General features: G+C 38.7%; 1 non-coding gene across 1 annotated transcript; it reads right to left on the reverse strand.

Annotated features, from left to right (window-relative positions):
* Window positions 1-23,704: 23,704 nt before the first annotated feature.
* On the reverse strand, window positions 23,705-23,811 carry LOC132643030 (small nucleolar RNA R71). The gene has a single exon (XR_009583487.1). It is a non-coding gene; the product is annotated as a small nucleolar RNA R71 (small nucleolar RNA).
* Between the last annotated feature and the right edge of the window lie 519 nt (window positions 23,812-24,330).

Raw genomic sequence — 24,330 nt, forward strand, 5'->3', positions numbered from 1 at the left:
ATATAAAAGAAGATTAAATCTTACCTTTTCTTCTCAACTTCTCAACTTAGCTAGAGTTGTGATTTTGCAACAAAGAGCGATTTTCTTGTTTCAACAATTATACCACGTTGAAGAGGACCCTTGAATTAGTAGGAATACTAGACGAAATAAATTTTTGGACAAGATTTCAAAGAGCTATTTTTTTTCCTCCATGGCCGAATACCCCTAGCTCTGGCTCTCTATTTTTTTTTTCTTGAATGTTCTTGAACAAGTGATGAATAATAGGCCCCTTTTCTCTTTTTATGGCTTGGATTTAATTTCCACATGGGCTTGGCCCATGCCCCCCTTATGGCCGGCCACATTGTTGGGCTTTTTTTTTTTGATTTTTTTTTCCAAGCCCAATTACTTCATGACAAATTGTAATTCATGAAAACTATTTTTTTTTCCAATTTCCAATTTCCAATTTTTCCCTTAGCCTTCCTCAATATTTCCGCATCCATAACTCTTATAAACAACTTGTGTGATAAACAAGGTTAAAATATAGGCTTGCTCTCAACCTCCCGCAATTGTCTTGAATTATCCGAATGCACAAAATGCGGGATATAACAACTCAACACTAACCAAATTTTTGAAACTGCTCACTCTATCCTCTCCATCCCGACATCACTATACAACCCATAGTCATCTCGCTACCATCTGAGAAAACCACCCCTATTCCCTGAACTCGCCCCGCTGTTTCCTTCCACACACCTATCACCCCAGGCACCTTTTCACCCGATCAAGAAATTGACCATTATGAGGAGATGGAAAAGGCGTGGAAGGCTGACCAGGAAAAACAGGTAGAAAGGCTTGAGTGGAAGTTTACCGCAATGTTTAAACGGTCCATTAGAACTACCCTCACTAGCACGGGCTTGAGCTATTACGATTTGTGCATGCATCCAAATTTAGATCTACCCGAGGGCTTCAACATACCACGTTTTGATCTATTTAATGGAACAAGCAATCCTAAAGCTCATCTATGGGCCTACTGCGACCAATTGGTCAGCGTCCGAGACAACCAAGCACTCATTATGAGGTTGTTCAGCCGAAGTTTGATCGGAGAAGCTTCAAAATGATTCGTGGAAAAAGACATACACCGTTGGATTACGTGAGAAGACATGGTTGCAGCTTTCATGCAAAGGTTTCGCTTTAACATGGAAACGGTACCGGACAGTTACTATTTAGAAAAAGTAAAACAAAAGTCCACTGAAAAGTTTTGCGAATATGCGAGTAGGTGGAGAACAGAGGCTGCCCGGGTACAACCCCCTATGAGCAAAGAGGAACTTGTATCGGTTTTCATCCGTTCACAAGAAACGGATTGTTATGATAGAATGCACTCAATGGCGTGAAGACCTTTCTCTAAATTGGTGAAAATAGGCGAGGCCATTGAAGACGGTCTCAAGACTGGTCGAATTATAAGTATGATCGGAAAATCCGCTAGTTGAAGCTCAACCGGGTTCATACGCAAGAAGAAGAAAGATGTGGCTAGCATATCCCACACTCCTAGCCCCAAAACAAAAGGAAAGAAGGTTTCCTAATGGAAGCATATGCTTCACCTCCCATAAATGCCTACATTCCCACTTCTTACAATATGGTGCCCATATATTACGTGCAACCGACCTTCCAATCACTACTCCTAAATTACCAAGCTCCACAAAATACTTTCCAATCACTTCCTCTGAACTAATAAGCTCCACAGCTAAATTATCAAACTCCTCCACCAGTTTACCGCACTCTACAAAATAACCAACCCAAAGCCTATGAAAATCAACCACCACCAAATGCATATAATGTGCCACGTCAGAACTTCAAAAGAAGCCAGCTCGGGTATTCACTGCATTGATGAAATCTCGAACTGAATTATTCAAAAGATTAAGCGCAACTGGGATGATCCAAATGCTTCTCCCAAAGGTCGTCGACCTAAAGAATAGGTTTTATCGAGCTGACTAGACATGTGCCTACCATTTCAATGGCATAGGACGCAATACTGAAGATTTCATTAATCTTAAGTACAAAATACAGGGCCTAATTGACCGGAAAGAGATTGTACTCCAAACAACCCATCCGAATGTGAACACCAATCCCTTGCCGAACCATGGTAACAACGTGATTCACATGATTGAAAGGGAAGAAGACTGGGTCGCAAGAAGACCCACAATCCGTGATTTTGTGAAAGAACTTGAGCACACAGTAGCGTCATTATCTTTTCAAGAACACACGCAATTCAAAGTATTGATCCCTGCGCCGGTGACATCACATGTAGCTCAAGTGACTCCAGCACTGCCTCGCAAAGAGTTCGTTGTCCAAGTTGCTGCCGCACATGGCATTAAATGATCAGGGAGATGCTACACTCCTGAAGACCTGGCCAAAGGGGCACCCCGAAGAGAGGAAAATCATAAAAGGACTATCACTGCAGGTGAAGTTGAAGATTTCTGGCACTGAATGCAGCTAAAGGAATACTCCATTATTGAACACTTAAAGAAAACACCAGCCCAAATCTCAATACTAGCATTGTTGCAAAGTTCACCCCAACACCGCCTAGCTTTAAGAAAGGTGTTGGAGGAAGCCCATGTCCCAGCAGGAACAAGCAGTGAAAACTTGGCCGAAATGGTCGCTCATGTTATGGAGGAACATCAAATTGCCTTCACAGAGAAAGAGTTGCCCAAAGAAGGCATAAATTACAACAAAGTGCTGCATATCACTATTATGTGTTGTAACAAGGTGTTGACCCGAGTATTAATCGACGACGGGCGGGACTCAACATTTATCCTGAGTCTACCATAATTCAGCTGGGCTATGACCTTGGAAAGGTTCGTCAAAGCCACACTAATATAGGAGCATTCGACGGAGGCCGCTGTGATGCCACCGGGGCGGTTTATTTGGACATTCAAACAGGTCCAGCTGAATTCACCACTAAATTTCAAGTCATGGAAATACCCGCCAACTGTAATTTATTTCTAGGAAGCTATGGATCCACATGGCAGAGGCAGTACCATCCTCGCTCCATCGATCTATAAAATTTGTCTGGGAAGGGGAAGAATTGGTGATTCACGGAGAAGCCAGTGTGTACAATTACCCAGATAACTTTGTACCCGTCATTGAAGCTGCACCTAAAAGAGCAGATTTCCATATCATGGAGTTAGTGGGAGCTGCCCACAAGATAGACTCCCTGAAAGTTCCTATGTCGGCAGTTTACAAAATGATTGCTTCTACTATGCTCCTAAACGGATTTGAATCCGGGAAGGATCTGGGAAAGAACCTGCAGGGCATCACCGAGCCAATTCCTATTCTCAAAGATAATTTTCATTTCAGACTGGGATATGTCCCAGCTGAAGATAAGGTGCCTACTAAGAAGAGACAAGAGGTTGCAGATCTTTGCTAGCCCATTCCAAGCCTATACCAGTCATTTTCCCATCGAATGGCTACGCCTGGAGATGCTGACATTGAAGAAGGGATAGGGATGCTATTCCAAGAAGAAGATTGTTCCATGATTTTGGAAGAATGTGCGGAAGCGCTCACCATCAGAAAGGCAGAACTGGGCGAGCAAGTGTCTAATTGGGCCTCTACCCGGCTACTGGCTCTTCGGTAGAGAAAGATGAATTTATTTTTAAAAAAATAGGGAGAATCGGTCGAGGCCCGATTGCTCACACTTTTATTGCTTAAATTCCTCGTAATGTTTTCAAAAACGGAAATGGCTTGATATGGATCCAAGCCAGGACCACAGTTTGTACTTCTGATTAATTCAAATCAATGAAAACCTCGATTTATCAAAACTGTTTATTTCACTTACTTTTGCATGCATGTTTATACTAACATATTTTCCCTTGAATTTTCAGTAATAAAAACAATAAAGCAACCCTAAATGTCATGATATGCTGCGAAACGAATGAGTTAGGCGGCATAGAGGAAGAAGAGTACGAGGAATACGATGAGACGACAATGCTACCTGAGGGTCTCACAGAAGAAGTAGAACAATTAGAGAATGAGCAGAAACCAAATATGGATGAAACAAAAGCCATAAATCTTGGTGATGAAGAGAATGTCAAAAGGAAAAGGACAAGTGCACACCTAGAGACACCTTTAAAAGAAGAATTGATAGATTTACTGAAGGAGTACGTGGATATCTTCGCATGGTCATATGCCGGCATACCAGGACTAAGTACCAGCGTAGTATCCCACAGGTTATCCATCAATGCAGGTTTTGCTCTAGTAAAACAAAAAACTCGACAATTCAAACCAGACCTCAGCATCCGCATCAAGGACGAGGTGGAAAAATAGATTAAATCGGGAGTGGTGGAAGTGACTTCATGCCCCACATGGCTAGCCAACATAGTTCCGGTACCTAAAAAGGATGACAAGATAAGAATCTGCTTGCTTACCGAGATCGTAACAAAGCTAGCACAAAGGATAATTTTTCACTCCCAAACATCCACATACTCATAGATAACTATTCCAAACACGAGCTGCAATCATTTGTGAATTTTTTCACCAGCTACCACCAGATCTCAATGGATAGAGAGAATGTTGAGAAAACAGCTTTCATCACCCCATAGGGAGTGTACCATTATAGGGTAATGCCCTTCGGCCTCAAGAATGCCAGCGTAACATACATGAGAGCGATGACTACCATTTTTCATGACATGATCCATAGAAAATTGAAGTCTATGTGGACATTGTCATTATCAAGTCAAGAGAAAGTTCAGAGCATACCACATATTTGAGGAAGCTTTTCGATGGGCTCCAAAAGTTCAACTTGAAATTAAACCCCGCTAAATGTGCGTTCGGAGTGCCGGTCGAAAAATTACTGGGGTTCATAGGCAGCCGAAGGGGCATAGAGCTAGACCCAGCAAAGATCAAAGCAATACAAAAATTACCTACTCCCAAAACTAAAAAAGAAGTCATAAGTTTCTTGGGAAGGTTGAATTACATTGAACGATTCATAGCTCAATCCACCATCATTATGGAGCCCATCCTCAAGCTCTTGAAAAGAGACACTCCTATGAAATGGACAGATGCGTGCCAAGAGGCATTCGATACTATCAAGAAATACCTATCCAATCCACCAGTCTTGGTACCACCAAGGCCCGGGAGTCCACTGCTGTTGTACCTATCAGTTGCTAAAGATACCTTCGCTGTGTGTTAGGACAATACGATGAAGAAAGCAAAAAAGAAGGTGTCATTTACTATCTAAGCAACAAATTCATGGCCTGTGAGGCAAAATACATGCTAGTGGAGAAAACCTGTTATGCTCTAACCGGAGAGGCTCATAAATTGCAAACTTATTTGTCTTCGTACACCATTCACCTTATATCCAAGATGGATCCGTTGAGGTACATATTCCGCCAGCCCATGCCTATCGAGAAGTTGGACAAATGGAAAATGTTGTTAAGTGAATTTGACATCGTGTACATAGCTCAGAAAGCCGTTAAAGGACAGGCTTTGGCTAACTTACTAGCTGCAAGCCTGGTAGATGAAGAACTCAAACCACTTTGCACTCATTTCCCAGACGAAGGGTGTTGGCCATAGAAGAAGGAGTAGCAGAATCTTACACAGGCTGGACATTGTTCTTCGACGGGGCAGTGAATTACAAAGGTTCCAAAATTGGAGCGGTTATAATATCAGAAAATGGGCAACACTACCCCATGGCCGCAAAGCTCAAATTTCGTTGTACTAACAACATGGCTAAATACGAGGCCTGCATTCTAGGTTTATGAATGGCACTAGATATGAACAACGATAAATTACTGGTCATTAGAGATTTTGACCTGCTGATTCATCAAGTACAAGGAAAATGGGCCAGCAAGAATGAAAAAATCTTGCCATATGTGAAATTGGCACAAAGATTGTGCAAGAAATTTAGAAAGATCGGATTTTGACATACGCCAAGGGTTCAAATGAATTTACCGATGCGCTAGACACAATAGCATCAATGATCTAACATCCTGAAAGCAGTCACATCGACATGCTAAGGATAAGCTTAAAAGAAGAGCATGCCCACAGTTTCCATGGGGAGGCTGGGCCAGATGGCAAGCCATAGTACAATGACATCAAAATGTAATTGAGAAAATGAGAATATCCCGAAAGCATTACAAGTGGAAAAAAGAAGACCATTAAAAGAATAGCAAATGGTTTCTTCCTAAATGAAGAAGTATTGTACAAACGTACGCCAGATTTGAGTCTACTTCGATGTGTAGATGCCGGCGAAGCCACCAAACTTCGCGAAGAAGTACATGCTGGGACATATGGACCCCTCATGAATGGATATGTACTGGCCAAAAATATTCTCAGAGCCGGATATTATTGGATGACAATGGAAAGTGAATGTTGCAAATATGTACAAAAATGCCATCAATGCCAGATCCACAGTGATTTAATTCGAGTTCTGCCAAATGAGCTTAATGCTATGAGCTCACCATGGCCTTTCGTTGCCTAGGGAATGAACTTCATTGGACTCATCGAGCCCGCAGCCTCAAACGAGCATCGATTCATTTTAGTCGCCATCGATTACTTCACCAAATGGGTAGAAGCAATATCACACAAGTTAGTGACAAAGAAAGTGGTAGCTGATTTCATGCAAAATAATATCATATGCTGATTCGGCGTACCAGAGTCCATCATAACGGACAATGGAGCAAATCTGAATAGCCATTTGATGAAAGATATCTGTGAGCAATTCAAAATTGCTCACCGAAACTCAACGGCCTACCAGCCACAAAGGAATGGAGCCGTAGAAGCGGCCAACAAGAATATCAAGAGGGTATTGAGGAAAATGTCTGATAATTATAAAGGTTGGCATGAGCAGTTACTTTATGCTTTACTGGGATACCATACTACAGCCAGAACTTCAACAGAAGCGACTCCATACACTTTAGTCTAGGGTACTGAAGCAGTCATATCTGCCGAAGTTGAGATACCTTCTTTGAGAATCAGTCAAGAAATAGAGTTGGACAACACTGAATGGGTCCGAGATCGATATGAGCAACTGGCTTTGATTGACGAGAAAAGGATAGTTGTTGTATGTCACAGGCAACTATACTAATAAAGGATGGCAAGAGCTTTCAACAAACGAGTTAGGACTCGACTTTTCCAAATTAGGCAGCTGGTGCTAAAAAGGGTTTTCTCGCATCAAGATGAATACAAAAGGAAAATTTGCTCCAAACTAGAAAGGTCCTTACGTGGTTCGCAAAGTACTCTCCGGATGAGCGATAGTACTAGCAGAAATGCATGGACAAGTGTGGCCCAAGCCGATCAATTCAGACGCAATCAAGTGCTACTATGCATAAAGACAAGTTTCTCAATTTGCAACAGTACCTTTTGCTTGTAATCGTTATGTTATTTTTTTGTATTAGCTATTTCCTTTTGGTTGTAATCATTTTGTAATAGATAGGAAAAAAAACAAAAAAAAACTTTTGTAATATGAACTATGCAATGACCTGATTTCCCCACAGTGGGATACGTAGGCAGTCCATTTGGGACCCGATCGCATTGTTAGTAAAAAGCAAAAACTCATTTACTTTAATTTTGAACTACGTTCGACCTGATTCCTGCTGCGACAGGATACGTAGGCGCTCTTTGAGCTCGACCGCACCAAAAGAAAAAATAAAGAAACCCCTAGGAAGCCTCAGAGATAGGACTTCACGAAGGACGCGAGGATTGCTGCACACCCAACTGGGGCAGAAGTTTTGAGAAAATCTCAAAAATGCGTGCCATCAATCCAATACAAAGAGTCAACGTACCCAGGGTTTTAAACTGGGGCAGAAATTTTGAGATCTCCGCAACTCGAAAGATTTGGCATGAGAGTTAGTCGATCAAGATTCAAACTGGGGCAGAATTTTTGAGAAAAGGTCTCAAAAAACTCCGCACCTAAAAGCGAAGAACCCCAGTCACAAAAGAAGGGATACCCCTCATTCAAAGCACATGTCATGACAATTAATCTTACCGCTTTCTAACTAATGAATTTATTTTCCTACAAATTAGGTACCTTTATGTTAACTTTACAAAAAAATTTTTTTACATAATAAAAATAAATTTATCTTTCAAAAATCGGAGCCGAAGGGGTTTCGAGTCCGAAAAACCGAAGATGCGACAGCACCAGCGACACGAATCAACTTTAAATAAGGAAAAAATGATTCATTTCTAATGCAGGTCCCTAGGACGTCGGACGACAATCCTTTTTCTAACTTTGCTTTATGTGTAGGAAATGGTTCGCCAAAGAAGGTCAAGACCGCTGTTGAGATCAGGTTTTCAAAAAAAAATCTAGCCACGAGGGTAACAAAGGATTTTAAAGCCACAAGGGTTAGAGTAAAACAACACGGCATACCTAACCAAGAGGGTCACAGCCGGCATAAAGGACGAAAGAAAGGCGATTTAGCCAAAGGGGCCATATTGGTCATTCTCATCACTTCTTCTTATTTTTCATGAGGGCCATTGCATATCTATTTTCTTGTTTCCAAGAGGGCCATTGCATATCTATTTTCTTATTGCCGAGAGAGCAATCACTTCTTCTTATTTGCCATGAGGGTCATTGCATATCTATTTCCTGTTAAAGAGAGGGCCATCACTTCTTCTTATTTTCCATGAGGGCCATTACATATCTATTTTCTTATTGTCGAGAGGGCAATCACTTCTTCTTATTTGTCAAGAGGGTCATTCCATATCTATTTTTCTGTTGCCAAGAGGGCCATCACTTTTTCTTATTTTCCATGAAGGCCATTGTCACACCTCGCACTTTTAAAGCATGATAATGCCACATGCATCATTGTATTAATGGATTATTGGAGACGTCCCATGAAGTTTTGGAAGGTACAAGCCATGGGAAGTTTGTAACAACGAAGTAAAGGATGAATTATGATCTCATAAGTCGTAACCGGGAAGGACAACCGTGGAACCAAAGGACATGACTATTATCAAGTATGATTAATGATAAATATCATGTATGGCCGGGACGAAGCAAATCGAAGAAAATAAGTTTGTCGAAAATTTGGAAAAAAGTTGGCGGAATTTTTGATAGAATTTTGGGTCAAATTTTGAGAGGTATCTCTAGGTATATTAGGATTTTTAAGGTGTTTTAAAATCCTAAAATGAAGTTCGTCGAGTCTAATTTCCAGCGGAATAAATCCTTGGTAAAATTGACATCGGAGTAAGGAGTTATGGCCATTTTAAGATAACCCATCCAAGCTGCCAAATGGCTTCTGCGGGTCCCACTTGGGAAAGTTGGTGGAACCAACCTATTTACATTCTTGTGAGTCCTAGAAACTTCCTAACACATCCCCTAAATATTTATATCCCATTAAATCAATAATTTAATAAGATTACACCAAACTAGTCCATGAAAGGTGATTGTTCTTGCTTCTACTTGATGTTGTGGTGAGTTTGGTCTTGAAGAAAGTTGGTGTGGCCAATGTTCTTAAAGTATAAGGTATGTTTTTCATCTTATCTCTTATGTTGAGTTGATTTGAAGGTTTAGCAAGTCTTAAAAGTGAAAATAGTTATGGAGGAAAGGTCATAAAGTGTTGTGTTGTAGTTGTTGATTTTATGGATTGTTTTAAGCATGTTGTGGTCGTGTGGCTGGGCTGATTTACATGTATATGTATGGTATCTAATGTTTTTGGTGTTTTGATGAGATTATGCTCCTTGATTGGGAAGAAGGAAATGTATACTGTTATTGTATGTTGAAAAACATCGTGTGGGATGTTTTATGGAATATTTTGATATTGGTGATGATGTGGTTGATATTAGTATTGCTATTGTTGTTTTTTTGTTGGTATTGTGATTTCAGGCCAGGGATATAAACAAGGGAGATGCTGCCCGAATTTCGGCAGATTCTAAAGAGGTTTAATTTGAAGGTTTAAGATAAGCATATGACGATAAGCCTAACAATAATACGAATTCTCTTGAATGTAGATCTACGAGCTTGGGAGGATAAGCATTAAATAGTTAAGGTTAAGGCGACCGAAAAGGTATGTAAGGCTAGTCCCTTTATTTCTAAAGGCATGACTCCTACGTTACGATTCCATATATGTCTTCCATAACATCCTTGTTCCCGAAAAGCTAGAAGTTCATAATTCTCAAGGTTTTTATGATATTAAAGACAAGATGTTTTCTATGAGGACCATGATGACAATGATGACTTCTTCCTTGTGAATCCATACATGTCTTCCATAATGTCCTTATTTCCAAAAGCTAAAGATTCATGATTCCTAAAGTTTCTATGACGCTAAAGATGATTATGTTTTCATGATGAAAATGATGATAATGATTTCGTTTCTAGAAGTTTCATAGTTTATGATTTTAAATGCTATGATGAGATTATTGAGTATATTTCATGATTTTCTCGATTTTATTCATTGTTGTTGAGCCAACCTTATAATAATTGTTCCTTCAAGGTGAGATATAGCGATGATGATTGTTCGATAATATAAATCGAAGGTTACCGGCCTTATGTCACTCCGATAGAGTCGTAGCTTTTATTTGGGCTCTCATGCATGTTACTTATATTATATATGTATATAATATATATATGTATATAGGGGATATGGGGAAAGGGCGAGGCGTTATATAAGACTAAGCATGCATGATATTTGCCCTAAGAGGCAATCAGACATACAGGTTATCCTTATCTCATGTTATGTTCTATGTTTCTTATTATGTTGTTATTCATGCCTTACATACTCAGTACATTGTTCATACTGATGTCCTTTCTTGTGGATGATGCGTTCATGCCCGCAGGTAGACAGGTACATGTGTTCTTAAGAGCACTCCACTTACTTTGGAGCTGCAGTCTATTGGTATTGGTCCTTATGGTCACTTGTATTCTATGTAGAGGCTCGTAGACAAGTGTGTATAGTTAGACGTTTCATAACCCTACCTGTGCATATCATTGTATAATATTTTAGTAGCCTTGTCGGCTGGTGATGATGGACATACCTGGTGAAGATTATATCGAGATGTGTCGTTATATTGTGATATATGTCCTTACAGATCATGATATCCAGGAGCTATCTTTATGGTCCACCCAGAAATGTTTATGAGATGTTTGTTTAGAGGTGCTCGATGTGTTAGCTCCGGGTGCCCGTCATGGCCCTCTGGTTGGGTCATGACAAAAGTGGTATCAGAGCCGTTCATTCAAGGGTGTGTCTACGAGCCATGTCCACTAGAGTCTTGTTTATAGGTGTGAAGTGCGCCACACTTATAAACAAGAGGGCAGGGTATTTAGGAATGATTGACCTTTCTTTCTCATCTTAAATCGTGTCGTAGTGCTAAATTATAGGATGTGATGTATCTGATTCTAACCATAAATGTTTTGATTATGGATAAGCAGTCGATTATGCCGCTATGAAATAATTGATGAGAACTAAAGTTGTTACTCCGAAAGGTATGTTTCCTGTCTTATTGATATTGATAGACTTTGATATGAGAACCTTAGGTAAATGTTACAGGTATTGTGATCGCCCCGTGAGGCATTGGATGTGTTTCCTGGGCTGTGTGCATGAATGAGACAGTAAGAAGTATAGAGGAAACTCTACCGAGATTTTTACAAATTGAATTGTTTGAATTTCTAGGCTATAGAGAAAGGATGAAGGGAAAATGTGACAATCGGATGTTTGGTAAGTCATGATTGAATGAACCACTATGAGACTCTTTCAAAGACAAGTTTTAGAATGATTTTAATTTAAGGGAAGAACCCTGGAGGGGGAAAATGATTAGTAGTGAATATATAGGGAAAGTTGACATTAAGAATTCAAATGCAGTATTATGATTTATAGATTGGTGAGTAAGAGATAACGAAAATATATTGATATGGGAAAGGAAGTTAACGAGTAGGGGAAAGTTTTACCTTAGAATTTTATACATACATAAGACAAGGACGGGTTGATGACAGGCGCACAAACTCATTTTATCGGACTTTCCTATATGATGTGAGTTTACATTGGGATTCAGAAGTCACCAGGCATTCGACTTCAAGGGGTTTTCTGAGTATTTGTTAGTTGGTACTATTCTGACAACCATTATGGCTAAGTTAGTTCGGGTATTAAGATGACCTTGAACCCAAGGATGAGAAATGGATAGGTAAGTTAGAATATAATTATGATTGTCTTCTAGATTGCTTATATAACTTCTAAATGTGATGTTGCGTGGCCGACAAAAGAAGTAGAGGTTGTATCAACCTTAGGAATATGTGGTGCATTTCTAGCTAATCCTTATAAGAAGGATTCACCTCAATTTTTTTAGACGGGTGTTGTGAAGGTTATTTGACGATAGAGAAATTAGGTGCAATGTTGGCTTATGTGTAAGGAAAGAAGAGAGTAGGTGTACAAGTGAATATAAAATATCGCAAGGATCGATTCGGTTGCTACAGGAAAGTAAAAGATGTGAGGTTGATTATTTAGACAAAGAGGCAGGGTACAAGTATGAGTAAAGATTTTTAAGTAAAGTTATATCGCCAGGAGTTACAATTAAGACGTAGGAAGGTATGCTAGGAAGGCTTACAAATTTAGACTTATGGAAAAAGAATATGAGAAACCAGAATAGCCCGAGGGAAATTAGGAGCATATGAGCTTTGCAATTAGAATTCTCTGGCAAGCTGGACAAAAAGAGAGGGCGGATATATAAAAGCCATAGATTCAGGATAAGATCAAATGTTAATGGGATATCTCGCAAGAAAAAGGTGTTGAAAAGCGATAAAAAAGATAGTCACGAGTGGCTACATCGAGTATTATGTATACCCTTATGATTGATGTTACGACATGTTAAAAATACTGATTATGTTTGTATGTCAAAATTGAGGTAGCAAGCGCTACAGAGAGAATCAGGATTGGGTTTTCTCGAGAATTAAAGTCAGATAGCGGTAACACGACCAACAACGTAAGAAGGAGCATTAGGAAAAAAAAAGGTTGTGATATCATGAAGGGGAAAGAAACTTGGACAAGGAAAACGTATACCCATTGAGGGTCATGTAATATATATTTGAGGAAAAGGTTAGGATGAAAGCAGGAAAGCAGACGATAGGATCAAATTTAAATAAATCAACGGGAGATAGAGTAATATTGTACGTGACAAGGGATGAACGTGAGGACCCTGGAACCAACCTATATGTCTTCATAATTAGAACCAAGGAGGTTGTGAATAATGAATAAAGGTGCATTCCTGAGAAAAAATAAACAGATCTTATGAGAGCGACGAGGGAATTTTAAACTCCTGAGATTTAACTAGGAGAATGGATGTGAACCCTTAATTGGTACGCCTATTTAAGGGAAGAAAGTACCTCAAGTAGAGATTTTCAGTGTCAAAAGGGATTCTCACTCGTAACGGAACACTCCAAGGTTTCCTAACCTGAGAGTAACAGATGACTAATGGAGACAGGCGTTTGACGAGTAAAGGAAAACAAAAGAAACTATGAGGACTGAAGGAAGAAGGAGGTGTCAATGAAATGGTTAAAAGGAATTATGTGGCCGCCAACAACAAGGAGAAGGTTAGTGAATCAGTAGGCTTGCCTAAGGGAAAACAAATTGAAATTATAAGACAATGGTTGTGTGAAAGATGCAAAGATGCGATCCTGAAGAAAATCGAGAAAATTCGAGATATATATCTATATATGTGTGCACAAGTTGTAGCATCATAAAGAAAGATGAAGACTCGACTAAAGAAGAAAGGAAAGGTGTACTTTGTGAGGATTTCACGATAAGAACAAGAACCAACAGAACACTAGAAAGACTATGATGCATAACTGTGTTGCAAACAAGTAGTTAAGAAGAATTACGGGACAAAATGAGTGAAGCTAATGAAAGGACGAGTCGTGGGAATGGATAGTGTGGAATATCAACTTTTAATGGTATAGTATAGATATAAATCAGAATTGGTAACCCAAAGCAAGGAAAATTTCAAGGATATTAAGAAGATACTCGTGGAGAAAGACTAGGGCTAAAAGAGTGTGGTATAGTCGGACACTCCATAAGGGGCCTAATGAATTCCGATGTCCCCATTAATTCATTAACCTAGGGGACTACTAGTCATGAGAGGTAGAAGTGAAAAGACAATAAATAAGGCATTTCAATTGTATCCGATATGTATAAGCATTTTGATTTGATACAAGAACTCAACTAGCAAAAAGGAAAACAAGTTAAACCATGCGATGAAAAGAACTCCGGCATTATATGGAATAGAGGAGTTGAAGGATCGCTAAGGTTGGCCAGATGACTATCAAAGACGGTTAACACCCAAAGGTTACGGTATATGAGAACATCCTTTAAAAGCGGGGAAGAACAAATTCAGTTCTAAGATGAGCTACAATATTCCGAAGCTCAAAAGAGGGAAATATATTGGATTGAAGGAATCAAATATCGAGATGAACCGATATGTCAAGAATGTGCTAAAGAAAAGTGAGAATGGATTAAATGCAAGTATATCATGAGACAAATCTAGGAAGGAGAATGAGTTTCGTCAATGCGACATGTTATGTCTCCTGACTCTGGTTTGAATCGCTCGTACCGGAGAAATTTTGATTACATTTAAGTGTGCAGTAGCGTACTTCGAGAGGTAACAAAAGGAGTAAGAAGGGTCTGTAAGCTGACCAGGGAGTAAGTATAAAGGACAATCTGGATTACAAAAAGGGAAATCTTAGCACTAGAAGAGCTGAGAGTTTTAACAAGAGGACTAATTATAGGGAGCTCAATGATCTCCAAAGGAAAGGGAGATAGTGTGCCTATGGATAACAAGACAACAGTGCTACCTGAGACTAGAAAGTACCTCGCAAGTCGTGGAGTCACAAGTCGTCGGTCATAACAAATGTGAGAGTATATGTTACATAACGATATAGACAATCGTCATGATGCAATGGCCGACAAAAATGGTGTAAGGACAACGATAGGGAGTCAAAGAAGAACATAGGCTAATTTAAGTCTCAAATGATCACCGCTACAAGAGAATCAAGGACTTAAGAAGAAAGCATAGTCGTATCAAAAGGAAGTTATGATTAAGTAGATTTTTTTATGATTAAGTAGAATTTTATCTTAGTTCCATGTTTATGAGTTTATATTGCAATTATGCTAAAACTGAGGAGAGGAAATTGTAGGAAAAGTTCAAGTATGAATAGGATGATATTGTAAGGAATTAAAGAGTCCGACTAAGGAATTAAAAGGAGATGATATGCTATGTATATAAGTTCAACTAGAAATAAAAGGGATGATCTAAAATAGCACCAGAAAAGCAAGCAAGCAAGGGTGCTATATCTGAACAAGAGAATTTGTCTACTAGTAGAGAAATAAAGAGCAAGGCAAAAGAGTACTACAATTAAGAGTGCTCACAGTTTGGTAGGGAGCCGTAGCAGTCATGAGTTAATACCATCTTAATGGCAACAGGTCCCAGGACAGTAACTAGATATCAGTTGACCATTGAGTACATACATAAGAACATAAGGCTATGGAACTAATGAATGAGTTCGACAGAGAATTGGGAGGATATGAAAGAAGAATAATGAGCCCATAGTATAAGAGCATGGAGATCAGAAACTAAAGGAGGAAAACCATTTCAAGAAACCAATAAAAGTGTCGTAAGCTCGCAAGCTACAACATTCGAGGACGAATGTTCCTAAGGGGGGAAGGATATTACCCCTCGCACTTTTAGAGCATCATCATGCCATGTACTTCACCATATTAATAGACTATTGGAGAAGTCCCGTGAAGTTTTGGAAGGTACAAGCCATGGGAAGTACGTAACAATGAAGTAAAGGATGAATTACGATCTCGTAAGTCATAACCGGGAAGGACAACCTTGGAACCAAACGACATGACCATTATCAAGTATTATTAATGATAAATATCATGTATGGAGAGTTTTGGAAGATTCCGGGACCAAGCAAATCGAAGAAATAAATTTGTCAAAAATTTGGAAAAAAGTTGACAGACTTTTGGGTCAACTTTGGAGGGGTATATCTCCAGATATATTAGGACTTTTAAGGTGTTTCAAAAGCCTAAAATTAAGTTTATCGAGTCTAGTTTTCAACGCAACAAACCGCTCGTAAAACGGACATCCGAGTAAGGAGTTATGGCCATTTTAAGATAACTCATCCAAGCTGCCAAATGGCATTCGCGGGTCCCACTTGGGAAAGTCGGTGGAACCGACCTATGAGGGGTATAACCCCCCCCCCCCCCAATCAACCCCATTTTTTAATCATTTTACATTCTTATGAGTCCTATAAACTTCCTAATACATCCCCCAAACATTTATAGCCCATTAAATCAAGAATTTAACAAGATTACACTAAACTAGTCCCTAAAAGGTGATTGTTCTTGCTTCTACTTGATGTTGTGGTGAGTTTGGTCTTGAATAAAGTTGGTGTGGCTACATTTCTTCAAGAATAAGGTATTTGCTTCATCCTATCTCTTACGTTGAGTTGATTTGAAGGTTTAGCAAGTCTTAAAATTGAAAATAGTTATGGAGGAAAGGTCATAAAATGTTGTGTTGTAGTTGTTGAGTTTATGGACTATTTTGAGCATGTTGTGGCCGTGTGGATAGGCTGATTTACATGTATATATATGGTATCTAATGTTGTTGGTGTGTTGATGAGATTATGCTCCTTGATTGGGAAGAAAGGAAGTGTATATTGTTGTTGTATGTTGAAAAACATCGTGTGGGATGTTTTATGGAATATTTTGATATTGGTGATGATGTGGTTGATATTAGTATTGCTATTGTTGGTTTTTTGTTAGTATTGTGATTTCAGGCCAGGGATATAAACAAAGGAGATGCTGCCCGAATTTCGGCAGATTCTAAAGAGGTTTAATTTGAAGGTTTAAGATAAGCATATGACGATAAGCCTAACAATAATACGAATTCTCTTGAATGTAGATCTACGAGCTTGGGAGGATAAGCATTAAATAGTTAAGGTTAAGGCGACCGAAAAGGTATGTAAGGCTAGTCCCTTTATTTCTAAAGGCATGACTCCTACGTTACGATTCCATATATGTCTTCCATAACATCCTTGTTCCCGAAAAGCTAGAAGTTCATAATTCTCAAGGTTTTTATGATATTAAAGACAAGATGTTTTCTATGAGGACCATGATGACAATGATGACTTCTTCCTTGTGAATCCATACATGTCTTCCATAATGTCCTTATTTCCAAAAGCTAAAGATTCATGATTCCTAAAGTTTCTATGACGCTAAAGATGATTATGTTTTCATGATGAAAATGATGATAATGATTTCGTTTCTAGAAGTTTCATAGTTTATGATTTTAAATGCTATGATGAGATTATTGAGTATATTTCATGATTTTCTCGATTTTATTCATTGTTGTTGAGCTCAGATATAGTGATGATGATTGTTCCATAATATAAATCAGAGGTTACCGACCTTACGTCACTCCGATAGAGTCGTAGCTTTTATCTGGGCTCTCATGCATGCTACTTATATTATACATATATACGATATATATATACATATGTACATATATATATATATATATGTATATATACATATATACGTATATATATATATACATATATATATATATATACATATGTATATATATATATATATATATATATATATATATATATATATATATTATATATATATATATATATGTGTGTGTGTGTGTGTGTGTGTATGTGTGTGTGTAGGGGATATGGGGAACGGGCGAGGCATTATATACGCATAACCACCTGATCAGTTGGTATATCATCACATCGTCCCAGTCGCGGGATATATGGGTATGGATCGGGCTACACCTTCCGCAGCAATATAAAATATTTATGGATTGGGCTGCACGTTCTGCAGTACTATTATGTTATACAAGTATGAGAAAGGTTTTTATGAAAAGACTAAGCATGCATGATATTCGCCCTAAGAGGCAATCAGACATACAGGTTATCCTTATCTCATGTTATGTTCTATATTTCTTATTATGTTGTTATTCATGCCTTACATATTTAGTACATTGTTTGTACTGACGTCCTTTCTTGTGGATGCTGCGTTCATGCCCACAGGTAGACAGGTACACAGATCTGACCCGTAGGTGACTTATTAGCAGATTCTCAAAAGCCCTCCACTTACTTTGGAGCTGCAGTCTATTGGTATTGGTCCATATGGTCACTTTTATTCTATGTAGAGGCTCGTAGACATGTGTGTATAGTTAGACATTTCATGACCCTACTGGTTCATATCATTGTATAATATTTTAGTAGCCTTATCGGCTGGTGATGGACGACATAACTGTTCAAGATTATATAGAGATGTGCCATTATATTGTGATATATGTCCTTACAGATCATGATATCCAAGAGTTATCTTTATGGTCCATCCAGAAATATTTATGAGATGTATGTTTAGAGGTGCTCGGTGTGTAGCTCTAGGTGCCCGTCATGGCCCTCTGGTTGGGTCATAACAGCCATCACTTCTTCTTATTTTCCATTAGGGCCATTGCATATCTATTTCTTGTTGTCATGAGGGCCATTCATACAAACATGCCAAGAGGGTTATCAATACAAATATGCCAAGAGGGCCATTCATACAAATATGCCATGAGGGTCATTCATACAAACATACTAAGAGGGCCATTCATACATACATGTCATTCATACAAACATACCGAGAGGGCCATTCATATAAACATGTCGAGAGGGCTATTCATACAAACGCCAAGAGGGATATTCATGCAAACATGCCGAGAGGGACATTCATTCAAATTGTCAAAAAAGGTCATGCATACAAGATAACTGGATATAATTAAGACGACAAAGCGATGTAAAATCAGTCATGAGACCGCAATATTCACTCAAAAAGACAAACCGATGTAAAACTGTTCATGAGACCACAGTATTCGCTCAAAACAGACAAAGCAATATAAAACCAGTCATGAGATCGCAGTATTCACTTAAAAAGACAAAGCGATATAAAACCGGTCATGAGATCGAAGTATTTGCTCAAAAAAGACAAAGCGATGTAAAACCGGTCAGGAGACCGCAGTATTCTTTCAAAAATAAAAAACGATGTAAAATCAGTCATGAGACCGCAGTATTCGCTCAAAAAAGACTAAGCGATGTAAAGCCGATCAAGAGACCGTGGTATTCGCTCAAAGAAGACAAGACGATGTAAATTCGGTCAGATGACCACAGTATTCGTCACCAAAAATCAACATTACTCAGCAGGGGATACATATGTAAGTCCAAGGGGAAATGTTTCTAGACGGAGTGATAAAGTTATCTTGAGACAGAACCTTATTGCGTATAAGAGGCTAAAGGTGGGACCTTTGTGATTATAAGAACTTGAAAAAAGGAATCTTACGTGTATTCCGACTTCTTATTGTGATGCATGATATATCCATGCTTATTATATATCTCCTGCACACTTATCATGACTAAAAGTGGGGTCCTTTACTATATCCATTGGTTTCTTGTTGTTGAGCATATCATATTCATATTTATCATGGCATCTCATATGCATTGATGTCACTAATGAAAGGTCCAAAGGGAAATGATTCCAAATGAAGTGATGATGATTATAAGCCAATGGGATAGTTGACAGGTATATGAGCCTAAGGGGCTGAGATATGATTTATACAAGCCCAAGGGGCTGAGATATGATATGTGAAAAATCGGGATCCGAGGGTGCTACTGGAGCGGTCCGTGATTTGATGATTTTCCGAAGCAGTGGTATATGGACCTCGTGAGGCCCCCATAGGTCACGATTTGTTCATATTCAAATGTGTGTATACTGGGTTATGGAAAGGCCTTGCATTGCATTGCATGGCATTACATGCATTTGCACTTTATATTATATCATTCATTCTATCTCGTTGTTGATATTATAGTTTGAGTAAGTCGATGGTCTATTATGCCTTAATTGTGGTTTGGATTGCCTTTTTGGCTTAGGATGACTAATGGATTAAGGACTTAGATGCTTATTTAGTTACCTGATGTGCTTATGGATTGGGAGCTTCAGATAGCTTAAAACTGAGATTATTACGGCTTGATATATTATTATTGTGAAATAATGGCGGTTAAGTGAAGAAGTAGTAATCGTAGGCCATCCCACATCTCCGTTTTCGTTAGGGTCAGTCGACGATGTTGTTGAGTACACGTTGTTCCCCGTACTCACGCTACTCTTGCTGCAGTTTTTTTGTGTGCAGGTTTTATTTTCGGTACAAGTGGAGTTCGAGACGCTGCTGATCGTTGTGAGGGTCATCCGGACAATTCGGGGCGAGCCATCATTTGATCCATGGCACTGGATCTTCTTCAGTTATCTTTACGGTTGTCTTTTAATTCGAACAACTTATGTACTTTCTGGATGTATGCCTAGACTTAAACTTCATTTAGTAGTTATTGTACTACTAATAGTAGATTCGGGGATAGTTCTACTTCTACTTTCGTGTTTTATGAAAATAAGTTTTACAATTACTTGTATGATTTCTTTTGCGCTTTAATTCCTTATTTAAATTGTTCTAGTGGGTTGTGGATGGCTTACTAACTTGGTGGGAGTTAGTGCCTTCACGGCTTATGAAATTGGGTCGTGACATATTTTCACCACCTGAAAATTTTCTATATACTTGTTTCTTTCTTGGGATCGTGTAAATAGTGCCAGCCATCCTGATAAATTCAAATCATAGCTTATGTCTGTTTAAAAGGAACTGAATATCTAGTGTATAAATCACTTCTTGGTATAATTGATGTGTAAAATGGATATAAAGACTGAGTATTTGGTGTATAAATCACGTTTGGTATAAATGATGTGTAAATTGGATAAAAAGACTATAATTTTCTTTTATTATAATAAGTGCTTTGTTGGTACATTTGATGTGTAAAATGGATATGAAGGCTGAATATCTGGTGTATAAATCATTTTTTTAGTATAATTGACATGTAAAATGTATTTAAAGACTGAATATCTTGTGTATAAATCACTTTTTAGTTATAATTGATGTGTACAATACAGAGAGTGTAATATTTTTTTAACTATAATAGGTGCTTTAAATCCCCTGTTTGTGACTGTCCATACTAAATCCCCAATCAAATGTGCTCTTTGTATTAGTGAACTGTGACTGAGAAAAAAAATACTCAAACATTTTACACATTCATTTACTTAGATACTTTATGTAGAGTTTATACATGCATTATACTAGTCTCTATTTGTTTATTAACATGAAATTGTAATTTTTATTCAGCTTTGGGTTTTTCTATTCCTCATGAGGATTATTTTCATACCAGAGTAAGTTCACACACGAACGTGAAAGTTGTGGAGGTATTGAAATAAGAAATAAGTGAGAAGCAGCTAGATATGTTCCATGGAACATGCTCTGGGCAATTTCTGGATTTGCCTCACATTGACATGAAAAACCAACTTATTCACTCATTATTATTGCAAAAGGTGGTATCGGGTAGAGGTGAAGAGATTTGGGTCAAAATTGGCTTGAAAAAGTTGTGATTTGGGCTTATGGAGTTGGGGCTTACGACCGGGTTAAAGTGTAAAGATGACGATCGTAAGGATTACCACTCCACTGCAACGACTCGTTTGCGTGGCGAGTACTTCTTTGGTTACATAAGGTACCTAAGGAAAAGTTGATCAAGTGTTTCAAGAAGAAGAGTTGGAAATTGATGTGCCGTGAATTTTAGCACATTTTATGCCTTTGTAACTAGACATGTTGCTTGATTTTAAGTGTTTTTACATTGTTTCTTATGTTATTTTTGTGTTTTATAGGGTTGATTAACTAAGGATTGGAAATGAGAAGTAATGCTGAAAAAACAGACAAATTAGAGCTAAGCGACGCTCCGTAACTCATGTTACGGACCGTAACAGGGTCCGTAACTCATGTTACGGTCCGTACCTTTGAACCGTAACAGGGCCTGAATTTCCAGAAAGTTTTCATTGAAACCATCAGTGTTACGGTGGAGTGTTACGGTCCGTAACTCATGTTACGGTCCGTAACATGTCACCGTAACATGAGCTAAATTTCCAGAGAGTTTCAATAAAACCTTCAGTGTTACGGTTTAGTGTTACGGTCCGTAACTCATGTTACGGTCCGTAACCCTTCACCGTAACATCATCCAAAATTCCAGAGAGTTGCCAAGTAATTGTCACCACTTACGCTTCAGAAGGACGGACCGTAACACAGGGTACGGTCCGTCGTATGGTGGCCTTAACGTCAAAGTGGTCAAATGACGAAATGAAGGACGGACCGTAACCTGAGTTACGGTCCGTAACAATGCGGCGTAAGGGCATTTTTGTCCAGAAACTTGGCGCGATTTTTGGCTCTATAAATACATAATGTAGGGTTTTAATTCATTATTCAGATTTTATTTTAGAGGCATAAACCCTAGGTTTTTAATCTTGAAGTGGTTGGAGCATTTAAGACAACAACTTCACTCTCATTCCATATTGTATTAGTATTGTAAGTGTATTATGTTAATCTTTAAGCTTTTTCTGTCAAGAAACATTATGAGTAGCTAATTTCAATTCTAAGGTTGTGAATCCCATGATGGGTATTATGTGAATGGGTTTCTATTATTGATATATGCATAATGGTTGTTGTTATTTATTCTATCTTTGAGTTGTAACGTTGGGTAATGATTGCAAGCATTAGCCGAAGCCATTATATTGACTTTTCTTGGGAAAGAGAGTCAATATTGGTAAGATTGAATAACAATGACTCGAGGCGTTAACCCACGTTTAATAGACTAACTTAGGAATAAGAATTAGTCTAAATTGGCATCATTGGTCGCTCTTCGATTGTAACTCTTTTATATTCGGAAGAATCATAAAGAGGAAATACTGCTTAACTGTTGGGAAACATTAAGAAGTCTTTAAGAGACCAAATGCATATTCATAGAACAACCATTAGAAGTATATCACTTTGAAACCTGAAGCATAATATCTAATCAAATTGGGGAACACAACCTTAGTCTCTCTCTCTCACATTAATTACATTTTAAGTCAAAGTATTAAATTACATTATTCAACAATCAATTCAAACTATCCGGAATAGGATTAAAGCATTTAAAGACTGGTATCGCATACGATTAGTACTCTTTTCTCTCCATATTCCCTGTGGGATTCGACCCCAACCTTGTTGGGTTACTATATTTGACAACGTCCGCTTTACGCCATTAATAGGTGTAATTTGAGCGTATCAAATTTTGGCGCCGTTGCCGGGGAGTACGGTTCAGAAATTACTAATTGTTGTGTACTATTCTTTAAAACTTTTTCTATTCCATCACACCTCGTTTGCTGTTTTAGTGAACCAGGTGAACATGGCTGGAAGACCCCATCGCAATCAAGGGAACCAAGGGGGGATCCAAGTGAACCATCCTGCACCAGAAGAAGAGGGGGATGAGAATGTATTTGCAGAATTCATCGACGAAGCTGATTATGCTTCTGCTGTAGTTCCCCCGAGAACAGGAAATGCTAATTTCAAAATTGATAGTTCTATCTATCAGCTATTGAAACTTGAAGGCTATTTCCGAAATTCTTCGGAGGACTGTCCACTTCGACACCTAAAGAATTTCGTGCATGTATGTTCCCAACAATCTCAAGGTGTTGTTCCTGCTGATGCACTGCGACTACGGGTTTTCAAATATTCCTTAGCTGGCCAAGCTAGGGAATGGTATGAAAAGCTCCCAAGCAATACTATTCATACCTGGAATGAGCTGGCCAATATCTTTCTAAAAAAATGGTTCCCACCCAGCAAAAAGGCTGAGCTTCGGGATAAGATTTTTGGGTTTAAACAACTTCCAGGGGAACAACTATATGCTGCATGGGAGAGGTTCAAATATTATCTAGCTCAATCTCCGACTCATGGATTTCCAGATGCAATTCTCACAGAGAAGTTCTACAAGGGGCTAGATACAATGAATCAAATAGCTGTCAACACTGCAGCTGGGGGATGCTTCATGGACAAATCCTTTGTCAACATCGCCCGGTTGCTCGACAAGCTTACTACCCATAATCAAGTCTGGCATTCGACTGATAGCGAATTCCTATCATATGGTAGTCCCTCTGTGGCCGCGGTGGCCAAAGAAAATCATGAGCGAGATCATGCGTTCGCTCAATTGCAAACCACCGTGGATTTATTATCCAAAAGGCTTATGGAGAAAGAGGCCAAATGTGTAAATGTTATCGATGAGATGCCACCTCATGCTCCCGGAATGTATCAAGTTTCTGACGAAACTTATCTTGAGGGGCAGCCACAATATGAGGATGCGAATTATGTCAATAACTCGCAAGGGGGTTATCAACGGCAAAACTATCAAGGTCCCGGTAATCACCCATGGCAAAGGCCTCAACAAAATTACCAAGGACATAATTATGGAAGAACTGATCA

Source organism: Lycium barbarum, chromosome 5 (assembly GCF_019175385.1).
Source record: "Lycium barbarum isolate Lr01 chromosome 5, ASM1917538v2, whole genome shotgun sequence".
Lineage (NCBI taxonomy): Eukaryota > Viridiplantae > Streptophyta > Magnoliopsida > Solanales > Solanaceae > Lycium > Lycium barbarum.